General features: G+C 47.0%; 1 long non-coding RNA gene across 2 annotated transcripts in view; it reads right to left on the bottom strand.

Annotated features, from left to right (window-relative positions):
• The window catches only part of LOC123001989 (uncharacterized), a 520842-nt gene that overhangs the window by 38718 nt on the left and 469989 nt on the right, over window positions 1–12135 (bottom strand). For both annotated transcript variants that reach the window (XR_006411420.3, XR_008958225.1), the window contains exon 6: window positions 3960–4053. This is a non-coding gene — a long non-coding RNA (uncharacterized LOC123001989). The remainder of the gene's footprint in view (window positions 1–3959; window positions 4054–12135) is intronic.

Genomic DNA, 12135 nt, shown 5'->3' with positions numbered 1-12135 from the left:
ACCTTCTAGCTGGGAAGTGCAGTGCCTTGGAGAGCGGCGCCACCTGCTGGCCACAGGGCATTACTATCCACACTCCCAGGCTGCAGGCGGCTGACTTCTCGGCCCCTGGGACAGCACACAGGCTGTGTGACAACAGGGTCTGTGACGTCCTCCTGGAGGCTCAGAATAGACCCTGCTATCATTGAGACATCTGTTCAATGGTGGCAGGCCCGAGTGTGTGCGGCCACGTCTAGAAACAGCAGTCCCACTTCTTACGGGAGCAGTGGCGGGGCAAGGGTGTTGACTAAGTGTTCATCTGGAGCGGAAGGGTGGTGCAGGAATCCACCGAGCTCCACCCCCTCCCTTCTCAGACAGCCAAACTGCAGTCTGTCCAGAGAGGGTAAGCTGGGGGATCCATCACTAGAAGAGGCAGGACAAGAAGCCAGGTTTCTGGGCCCCTCATCTGACATTCATCCATTCTAGTGCTTTAGAACAGCTCATTGGGCTGTCCTACTCTTCATTTGCATTGCTGTTTTAGAGGAAAAAGAGGGCTAACCTGCCCTCCAGTATTAATCTCCTTCTTTCTTCCAAATGTCTATCACCTGGCTCCAATTCTGGTCCTACTTCCTCCAGAAGGTTCTCCTAGAGCAGTTGGAAATCTCCCTTCAGATGCCCCACTGGCAGCTTGCCGTTCATCTGACGTTTACAGGGGGCCTGACCTAGACATCAGGGTGCGGAACACAGAAGACAAAGTCCATTCCTGTGGTGGGGGGAGGGGAGGGATGGATGGATGGATGGATTGGCAGATGGACAGATGGATAGAGAAAGGCAAACAGACAGGTCGATGGATAGATCATTACAAGTAATAATAAGCACTTTGAAGATGATAAATAGGGAAATGTGATAAAGAATAACTTTGGGGACAATGAGCTAGAGTGATCAGGAAGGGTTGTTCTGGAGAGGGCCCCACTACAAAGGAGGAAGAGAAGGAGGGAAGAGAATTCCAAGCAAGAGGAAGAGTGAGTGCAAAGGCCCTGAGTCTGGGATAAGATTGGCAAGTCCAGTGCACAAGAAGGCCCGGGAAGGGGTGGAATTGTGGACAAGGGAAAGAGTGAAGGATGATGGTATCAGGGAAGTTAAGTGGAGACCAGATCTGGGAGGTGAGCTGGGTTTGTGTGCTGCGTGCGGTGGGAAGTTACTGGAAGGTCCAAGCAAGGAAGTATCGCAATTGTATTGACATCTCAGAAGATCCCCACATGTGTTCTGCTTGAAGACTCCTGCTTCAACGCCTCCTTTTCCTCCTCCTGGCCTGCAGAACATCTTCCCTCACCCACCAGGCTGAAGGAGGCATCCCTCCTCTGGCCCTGGTGCTAATAACATATTCATGCCATTATCAGTGAACAATTTTTGTCTTTCTACTTGACCAGAAAGCAAATTCCACCGGCAAGGAGCCAGTGGTAAGGAGGCCAGATCAGGAACACACTGCCGAGGTGCAAAGACTCTATTCCTCAGCGGCAGACGGGCTTCAGGAGGTGTGGTCAGTGTCTCTGGGCCTCTGCTTCCCTGTCTGCAAAGTGGGGATAGTAGCACATACTGCCTGGAAATACGATTGTAATTAAACAGTATGTGTAAAAGGTAACAGATGGAGATGGATGGTCAAGGATCTCTCTCTGACCTGGACTCATATCTACTTCTCGGACTCTCTCCCTTTCACACCTGATGCTCCAGTGCCCCTGAGTAGCTCCCAAGTCTGTGAACACACCCCTCATTTCACTGTGGAAGGGGTGGAGAGAAGGTAACTACCTTCTGCTGGGTCCCTACTACCTGCCAGGTCTGTGCAAGGTGTTTGATGCGTATGTTCTCGAAATCACAAATTACGTCTTATCATTTCAACCGTACTAATTAGAAAGGCATAGACGAGTTAATGAGGCTCTAAGAGGTTTAGCAATTCAGTGAAAACCACACAGCAAGAATGATCTGGAGCCAGACCTCAAACCCACTCGCATCCAGATCCTTACTACCTTTGGACTCTAATAAGCAGGTTGAATCTTCTGACATCCAAGGAAGAAGAGAATCACTGGTACAATTCACTGCCTCAAATGTCCTCTTCACGACGACTCTGAGATACCAAAGGACTTGGTCCTACCCATTTCTCGAAGGCAACTTTCTGTGTCTATTTCATTTGAGGCTCGTGTCTCAGCCTGAATTCAGTCAGGACAAGAGAAGCACTGTGAGCTTGACAGGAATCAGGGCTTCTGAGAACATCAGAGGAGCTGGGAGAGAGAGGTCTACAAGGCTGCAGGCAGAGGATGGCAGAAACAGTCACAGACGACGTCAGCCCGAGGCAGTGAGACAGGTGGGGAAACCAGGGCTCACTGGGGAGTCCAAGGAGCCGTCATGTCTAGGGACCAACATGGGAGCTCATGGAGACATTTATGAAGCTGCTAGTCTCACCTTCAAGAGCACCCCAGCTGGTGACTTCCGCCTCACCTCCAAGCTCCAAATCCCACGGGAGTTCCTGTCAAGGCAATTCTCATGTGGAACTGTGTGGGGAAGGTGATCCTGGATCCACAACTCCTAGCCTTAGAAGGAAGGGGCAGTGGCGTTGAGTTGACAAAAGAGTTTCTAGCACACTTCTCCACAAACCTAGGAGGTGGGATTGCTATCTGTATGGTAGAGGTGGGCGGAAGAGGTAATCTGCACGGTGATCTAGGGAGCAAATGTTGAATCCAGAATTCACATACAAGTCTCCTTGACTCTAAAATCCAGGGCTGTTCTTTCTAGTTTGTTTATTTCATTCTCATTTTAACTCCACGGCACCAAGGGTGAGTAGCCGCCGGCATTGCTCATAAGCAGATTTATCGCCCTAAATGATCATGCTGGTGTCTGAATTCCTACCATCAGCCCTGTCCCCTGTTCATGGGAGGCTTAGCTTCCTCTTGTGGGGTTGGACTCTGGGTGTGAGTTTTCTACTCTAGGTGACGACACTGTAAAGACAGAACCATCCTGTCTTTCTTCGGGTCCTGACTCCAAAATGGACAGAACATTCAGAAACAGATTGGACACTGACACTGAAATTCACATTAGAGTTGTGTCTATCAAATTCTCCCATACCGTTTTATCTCTCTCTCTCTCTCTCTCTCTCTCTCTATATATATATATATACACATACACACACACACACATATATTTCAATGTATAATTTGCTCCCTTTCAAGGTTACAAGTGCACAAGTACAGGGCAGGCTGTGGTGGGAGGTAACAGGCATGGCAGTCCAGAGCTTGGATCCCCAGCCCTGCAGGAGAGGGTCTGTGGCCTCACAGAAGCTGACTGTGTGCCAGCTTCCTCGGGTGAGAAGAGTCTAACAGTCCAAGAATAGCACCCACCTCCTGGGTGCCGCACTGCTTGGAGGAGCACTGGGTCCACCGTTAGGTGGTGGTGGTTGCTGTTGTTCTTATTATCACTCCAAAGACAGATTTGAAACCTTATTAAGAACAGGCTGAACATTATACCAGGGAACTAGGGACAGAGAGGTTACTGAAATAGAGCGCCATGTTTAATTTTTAAGTGCAAACACAATGAACAAAACCTAAGCAAAGCCAAGGGTAAGCACAGTATTCCACAACATTCTTATGGTAAAGCTATGCCCACTACACCCAGCTAGTTGGTTGGAGAGTTGATTGTTACCCTGGCAATGAAGTGAACTTGAAACTCTAGAACAGCTCTGGCCTTGTTCTCAGCAGCACATGCCCGCGCAGCCACTAGTTTTAAATAACCTGGGCTGGTATCTCTACCATCACAATACAATGCAGGGAAGCCACTTCTCGGTGCCTCCAGGGCTGTCCCTCCACTCTGGCCACCACCACCACTTATCTGGTTGTTTACATCAACCTCAGCCTCCTAATCGGCCTCCCTGCCTCCCACCTTGCACCTTCACATTCTCTCCTCCACCGGGTCCCAGTAAAAGCCCAGGTCCTCACCACGGCCCATGCAGCCCACTGTGATCTGATGCAGGAACTTCTCTGATTCCTTACTCCTTTCTTCTTGGCTCACTCCATTCTCACCATTCTCCACCTGCAGAAAGGGTGATGAGTCTGTGTGAGAAAGTTGTTTCAGGCTTTCCCGTGGGCAGGAACAATTTTCTTCTCCCCTTTCCTTTTCCAAACCTTTCTCTTCTCTTTCCCTCCTCTTCCCTCTCTGTTACTTTTATTCCCTAAATTCTAAATAACTGACAATATTTCCTAAACAAAATGGAGGTCGGTTCCCTTGGTGTCAAAAATGGCACCCGTTGTGCTCTGAGTTCCAAGCAAATGGCATCAACAGGATTTGGAGAGCCGTAGGAAAAGGTTATAGCTTGTTAGCCATAGTTTCTGGACACTTTGATTATGAGCTTCATGTTTTTATCTCAAGGAACTGGCTTCAAGGCTAGAGATCTCTAACAGCTCTATTGAAAGATTCCTCTTTGGTGGGCAAACTTTTTGGAAAATCAAAATGGTCAGCTATTATTAAACTAGATTTAAGAAAAATAAAATCCTGGTTAAAGATCATTAGCCTCTCACTCCAGAAAATTACTTAAATTTTGATTTTTTTTGAGAAAGAGTTGGTAAATAACCTCATATAAAAACATTCCTTCCCAGAAGAGATTAAGTATAATTTTTCCTGCTCACTGCTTTGGAGAGAATAGCTCAGAGCAAATCTGGCTGAAACTCTGATCTTCATCTTGTGACACATGTCCCCCAGTTGAAAGAGTCAGCACGGAATCCGAATCGGATGTTAATTTGTTCATGATTTGGACACAAGGCAGCTAGACAGGACCCAAGGGTGTTCAGTGAGGTGCTCCACAGAAAGTACACCAAAGCTCTGTCATGGCAGAGCGGAGTAGCCATCTGCCTCAGGCCCAGTGGGAGAGGCCACCATCTTGTCATGCATAATCGTTTCGGAAGGAAGTCAATCTTGGGTGACTGACTCTGCTCTAAATATTCTGATGAGTCCCTTGGGTGGTGGTAGTAGCCTGAGACCTCCCTCAGGCCATGGACATCTTTTAACTTAGATTTTCTAGTTGTAAAAGAAAAGAAAATTGTATCGAATAGCATTTAGAAATGCCTAATAATGAGAAAAATGAGAAAATACCTATCTACATCGTGAAATTTACAAAATGAAACTATTTTATCATCCCAAAATATTGTTTTAAAAATTCATGCCTGGAAAAGAACATCCTGGATCCTTCCTTTCTAGTAATTTTTTAGTGTTTTTACGTAGTAAATACAAGTTTACCTGTATTTTAAAAATATTTTATGTTAACCTTTACCAAAAGGTAGTTTTAATTTACTTAAACATTTTTAAAATTATAGTTACATCCAAAGTCTTTTCTCTTGTAAAACAAAGCTTATTCTTCATAAAGCTTATTTTTCTTTGTTTTATCAAAAGATAAATGGTTCATTGATTGTTTCTTTAAGGAAATATAATGGGACAACAAGGAATACAGCATAGAGCTCCAGTCCTCCTTGCAAGCTGTGGTGAAGATGGTGAGCGTGAGGCCAAAATGGTGTCTTTGTCCGTTTTAGCAGAGCCCAAGCTGAGAGCAGCAGAAAGAGGTGCAGAGAACCACCCCATGTAAAGCCAGGTGTGAGATCACCTGCCCGGGACACGCTCAGAGACTGTGCCCAGATTCTGCTGGGATGAGCACCCACCTCTGTCTGTCACCTCCAACTGTGAGAGCCGGGCATGCACACAGGTGGTTGTTAGAATGCCACCAATGCCTCCCTGCCTGTTTGTCCCAGTAAGACGAGGAGGAGCACCTTCGCCATCTTAGTGAGAGAAGCTTCTTCGGCGTCAAAGTCTACTCAGAGAGATTTATTTGTGTCCCCTGGAGGCTGAGGGGCACATGGCACTGGGGTGTGAAGCGTGCCTGAGAGATTTAAGAGCCAAGGTTAAGGCTGAGCCTGTAGCAGTAGGTTGAGGAAGCCGGGACTGTCCTGGGAGCAAGCTGCTTTCCCGCCGCTGCTGGGCCCCAGGGGTGAATTTCCCCCAAGGACCACTGGACCAGAGGAGCCTCTGGAAGAACTATGTCGGGGAGAATGCCTAGAGGTGGCGGTGGGGGCAACATGACCCAGCAGAAGGGACCACACCATGGCCAGGAAGAGCGGTGTCTCCCATTTCAAGAGAACAGCAGGCAGAAGTCCTCAGTAGCGGAATCACTAAGAAACCCACAAAAACGCTCTCCAAAAAGGTCACGACAGTGCCAGCCTGGTAGGACCTTTCCTGCCTCCTTTTTCCTTCCATCACTTCCAACTGCAGTGGGGAGAAGAGCTGGGAGAGTTTATATATGCACACGCAGACACACATACACATGCATATACTCGTACATACACACACAGACATGCGCACATAGACATGGACACACGTGTGTATTTACACACCAGCTCCTGTGACGAACGGGTGGAAACCGGAGGGGCTTTCTTACCCCTTGAGCAAGACAAAGCATATGTATGCCTATTGTGGCCCTTCTTCACCCAAACAAATCTTCTAAGCTTGGGTCAGACCTGCACAGGGACACTAGGATATATCAAACTTGAATAAGAATTTGAGGCTTCCATTAATATTCTAGACACGTCTTTAATTATCAGAATGAGCCTGCTCTCACGTGTGAAAGTGACCTGAGGACACGTCCTTCCAGGAGTGTGACCAAGAAGAGCTTTGTGACCTGCCTGATTCTTCATGCAGGGGACAGGGGACACCTAACCCGCAGGGCAGACGGAAGGGACAATGGGGAGAAAAAAAGAATCACCCATTTATACTACTGAGTCTTGCCTATTTAATACTAGGACTATACCAGTCCTTTTTTTTTTTTTTAATTTTCCCAGAAGCACTGATTGCAAGCACGAGTATGTGAGAGCATAGAAGAGGGACAGGTCCACCCACTCTGTCCCTCTCCCTGTCTCTCTCTGTACCATATGCTTTGTCCTGCTAGTGGGGGCTGAGGAGGCATCTCCAGTCTTCCGTTTGCCATAGGAGCGGATGTCACCAGCTGGTAAATGTGGAATTGTGTGTGTCGGGGGGCGGGGGCAGAGCGTTTGTTTCCGGCCTGGCTTATGTGGGACCTGGGGGTACCGTGTAGGGGTTGGTGTGAATTCTCAATCCGATTCCCACCTGGCCGCACAGGGCCCACCTTCCTCTGGGCAGGCAGGGTACAGACCTCCGCCCTCACCTACTCCCCATTTCCTCTGCGCAGGCAGAAAAATCCTAGAGCATCCAAGCCCCCTATCCCTTGGGAGCTGTGGGGAAGCTGATGCTCCATCATGGCCCCTTTCTGTCCCAAGGGCTACATCCTTCTGTGGGTCTGGCCTTTGCCCAAGCCTGGTGGCACTGGTGTGTGTCAGCAGACGCTGCGGCTTAAGAAAGATCCAGGCACCAACAAGATGTCCCCCTGCACTTCATGCAGACACCCACATGTCATGAGGGATTCTTGTTTGCTCAGCTGCCTCTGGAGCCCTCTGGCCCAGTCTCCCATCAGTCTACTTACTGGTGGGAGTCTGGGTGGGGAGGGTAGCCGGGAAAGACACGACTGTCTCAAGCTGCCATCATGAGTAGATGCTTGCTGTCACTCTACATGACTTCAGTGTGTGTGAGTATTGCTACCACATACTTCATTTAGTTACACTGAAGACATATAAACTCTTTGCCTGAGTAATTCCACCTTTAGGGATTTTTTTCTCCCATAAACTGTAATCTGTGAGCAAGCTTATTTACAAGAACATTTGTAAAAGCAGGATGGGAACTCCCAAACTATCTACTTCCATAAGCATTGGGTTAAAATAATTATGTAATATCCATATAATGGAATATGATGTGGCCGTGAGGTTGAGGGAAGATTATATTTTCTGCCATGTGGTTGTCTCTAAGATATGTGTTTAAGTGAATAAAGCTCATTTTCGATTACTGCTGAACATCCCCAAATTTACACACATCACAGTGCTACCTTAATGGGACTCATTTATGTGACTTCCTATGTTTCATTTGCCCACATAGGATCAGAACGAAGATCTTCGTCCTCAGATTTTTGCTGTGTGTTTTTAGCCATTTCTTTATGATAGTCCTGGCATTAGAATATTTGGATCAGGGGCACCTGGCTGGCTCAGTCGGCTAAGCGTCTGCCTTTGGCTCAGGTCACAATCCCGGGGTCCTGGGTTTGAGTCCTGCATCGGGCTCCCTGCTCAGTGGGGAACTTGCTTCTCCCTCTCCCTCTGCTGCTCTCTTCATCAAATAAATAAAATTTAAAAAAAATATTTGGATCATACAGCATACACATTTGCTGTTTGGACACATACTGCTAACTAGCTCTCCAAAAGAGTCGTGCACATTTACAATTTTATCAGCAGAATATGAGGGGGTCCACCTCACAAGAGTCTTTTTTGTGGTAGGCAGACTTGGAAGAAGGCCCCCAAGTTTCCCCATCTCCTGGCATCTGCTTTTGTGTAATCCCCGCCCTTAGGCATAGGCTGGACCTGGTGATTTGCTTCTGAGCAACTGAATAAGGCAAGTGATGGACTACCATTTCTATGATTTATGCTACACACAACTGTGGCTTTGTCTTGCTAACTGCTCTTTTGCTGGCATTTGTCCCACATTGTCATCTTGCATGCCATGATGAAACCAGTGGCCTTGGTGCAGCAAGTTCCCACCTGCCAAGGAACTGAGGGCAGCCTCCAACCATCAGCTAGCAAGGAACTGAGGGCTTTGCCCCAACACCCACAAGGAGCCCAATCCTGCCAACCACCACACAAGGGATCTTGGACGTGGATCCTCCATGGTTGAACTTTCAGATGAGACTGCAGCCCCAGTGAACACCATGATCGCAGCCTCAAGGAAGGCCCTGAAGCAGAGGACTCGGCTAAGCTATGTCTGGACTCATGGCCCACAGACTCTGTGAGAGGATACATGCGGGTTGTTTTAAGCTCTAAGTTTTGGGGTAATTTGTGACGCAGCAGTAGATAACAAATACACTTTACAACTTCTTATTTTAGGTAGGTTCTTCCATCTTGTGGCTTCTTTAATAAACCTAATGAATCCTTCCGTATGCACGAAATAATCCAGAAATAAAAAATCTTCCCATTTCCTCAAATGAGAAACTAAGATGCTGACATATGCCATGATCTTCTGTCGCATGGCCCCTCCTGCAATCCACTCAGTTGAGCAAAGTGTTGCTTATGAGGAGCTTGGGTTCTGTGACTCCTCCCACCTGGGTCTGGCCTTCTCTCTGTGTTTCCCTCAAAGCACTCATCCAACACTGATTTGAGATCCTAGCATGAGCTGGAAACCACGGAGGAAGGAGGAATACAGGGAGTCAGTGGGTGCATCTCACATCCTCAGAAGATCCTTCCGATTCTGTGTCTCCTCTCAGATATGCCTCCTCTTGGGAAACCCCTTCCCTCTTCATTCTGACTTCCCCCATTTTACACATGTTTCAAAACCCCAGCTCAGCCCTCTGTGCCCATCCTTCTCCTCTAAATGTCACAGACCTCAGAAGCACACATATAAAGCCCTGATTTTATCCATTTGCTATGTGTTAACCTCTGACTTTGTAAGAGGTTGCAGTCAGTTCTGACCAGCGAACGAGTCAAAGGAAGTTGTGTTCCTAATACAGAAAACTGACTCTCAGGCAGGCTTGTTAAACAATTCTCCAAGATGACATTAAAAGGTCACACGATGACCATTTCACCTTATTACCACGACTTGGAAACACATTTAATACATTTTAGCTCTTAATTATATTTGGTTTTATAGTCCTTAAAGTCTTTCCTTGAATAATAACTTGGAACTGGACATTAATAATTCACTGATGGGCTAAATGTAAACTCCCTGACCCTAGCCAAACAGAGAATTGAATTTTTAAAAAGTGTGGGGATCTAATTAGCTATCATACTTAGGTCCCACGAGGCCACATGTGGTGTATCACTGGCACTACCAGGGATCCTGTCAGTGGCTGACATCAAATGGTGATCTTTATTAAAGCCGAATATAATGAATTAGACAATTTTGAACAATTCCAGTCAAATTTCACTAAAATTACATCATGGAACTGGATATTTGCAGGATTTTTGGCAGAAGGGAAACAAGCATGAATAATTATTCAATGTTAAAATCATGGCATCGAACTAAATTGGACACCTTCGGCTCACTGTTGTCAGTGAGGCAAGTGCCCCGAGGTTGCTCACATATGGGCTGTTGAACATGTGGTCACTGTTTTTGTTTTGTTTTGTTTTTTAAAGATTTTATTTATTTATTTGACAGAGAGAGACAGTGAGAGAGGGAACACAAGCAGGGGGAGTGGGAGAGGGAGAAGCAGGCTTTCCACCGAGCAGGGAGCCCAATGCGGAACTCCATCCCAGGACCCTGGGATCCTAACCTGAGCCGAAGGCAGATTTTTTATGGCTGAGCCACCCAGGCGCCCCACATGTGGTCACTGTTGAGGAAGCACGTGTGTTATTGGTCTAAACGGTAAGCCTGCTATGGGACTATGTGTGCAAATATTATCCGCTCAAAACAAGTAAGCCAGGTGTCCATTTATTAGGATGAAACCAGCATGATCCACCTCTGTTACGTGGTGGGTTATCTGGGATCTTAGCTACAATAGAAGTCAGAGCTTGCGAGATGATTCCAGAAGGCCAGATCCGACAAGTAAGAAAACTCGGTTCCCATAAAGTACTCGGGAACTGTGGCTGACTCTTGTCTCAGATCCTCCGGTCTCCCTGTGCTGTCATCTTAAGTTACATCACAGACAAAACACCAAGCAAAGCCAATAGCGTCTCTCAGCATCTACATCAGTAATCTATTGCCATAGCAGTGCTGTGGAACAAACCATCTCAAGGTCAAAGTCGTAAAATAACACCGACTTATTATTATTGCTCACTAATCTGGAGATTGGTGGAGTGTTTAGGTTCTGGGGATCTCGGTGCGCTTACTCTGGCTGTTCCTCTCTCCCACGTCCAGCAGGTGGCAGGCTAGTGGCTAATCTCGGGAGGCCATAGCTCAGACAACTCCCTCTGTTCCACTGACAGGTTCTTATGATGACCTCAGGGGTATGTGTGGGAAAGAGAACACAAGCTGTTCACCCTCTTGAGGTCTGGGCTCAGAAGGGGAGCTGCATCGCTTTTCCAACATTCTGTTGACCAGAGCAAGACAAAGACCAGGGCAGATTCCAAGGGAGGAAAATAGACTCTCCCTTTAGAAGGAAGGATGTGGAGAGACGTGAGGCAAAGGAAAGGAGAAATCAGGGCCATTCACCAATCGGTACGTCACAGCACCCAAAAATGGGTGACCATATTCATGTTTGCCTTCAGAAAATATACGGTCAGTTATTTCCAGAACAGTTATGTTCTATGAAGTCACTGCCAATACCAGTTAGTGAATGTTGAATTATTGCTCCAAGGGGAACTATAGGGTTAGGTCACAACAGTGTCATCACCTTAAATGCCTTCTTTGTTGTAGACGTTTGTTTGTCAATTTCCCTGTGAGACAAGCCAGTCTCATCAGCACAAAAAGCATGCTCTTCCGTGAAACCCTTTTCTGGTATAACACTTAGTACGGATTTGTAAAAATTCATCTGCAGCCTTCTGATCTTCAGAACTTACCTTGCCTAAGTGTGTGCTCTCCAATGCAACCCACTGTCATGGTACGGAAAGAAAATACTAGGGCTTCTAATTCCATAGTTTTACCTTACCTGTTCATTAAAAAATATATTGGCATGCCCTCACCACAACAATCCCTTTGCACTGAGCTACTCTAATTTCTCACTTGGAAACACAGAATGGCCCCTTAAGTAGGTTCTGCTGCTGTCCACGTTCCTGACCCACAATACTAGTCTCCTCTCCATGGCTGGAAGTGTACTTTTAAAATGTCAGTCAGAATCTTCCCTTAAGACCCAATGCTCTCTATCCTTGAGTTTCCTTCTGATTTCCTCCCTTCCCACCCCCTGTGTCTTACTCCGTTCCAACCTCAGAGGCTTCCTCTGTTCCACAAACGTGCCAGGCGCTCCTGCCCCAGGGCCTTTGTACTGGCTGATCCCTCTGACCCAAGTGTCAGAAACTCAGACACCAACATGCTCACCTCTCTCATCTCTGAGCCTTATTTAACATCTTCTCAACCTGCCTCCATACC

The sequence above is a fragment of the Ursus arctos genome, unplaced genomic scaffold, assembly GCF_023065955.2.
Source record: "Ursus arctos isolate Adak ecotype North America unplaced genomic scaffold, UrsArc2.0 scaffold_8, whole genome shotgun sequence".
Lineage (NCBI taxonomy): Eukaryota > Metazoa > Chordata > Mammalia > Carnivora > Ursidae > Ursus > Ursus arctos.
The sequence above is the reverse complement of the archived record's forward strand: the minus strand, read 5'-3'. Positions and strand labels throughout refer to the sequence as shown.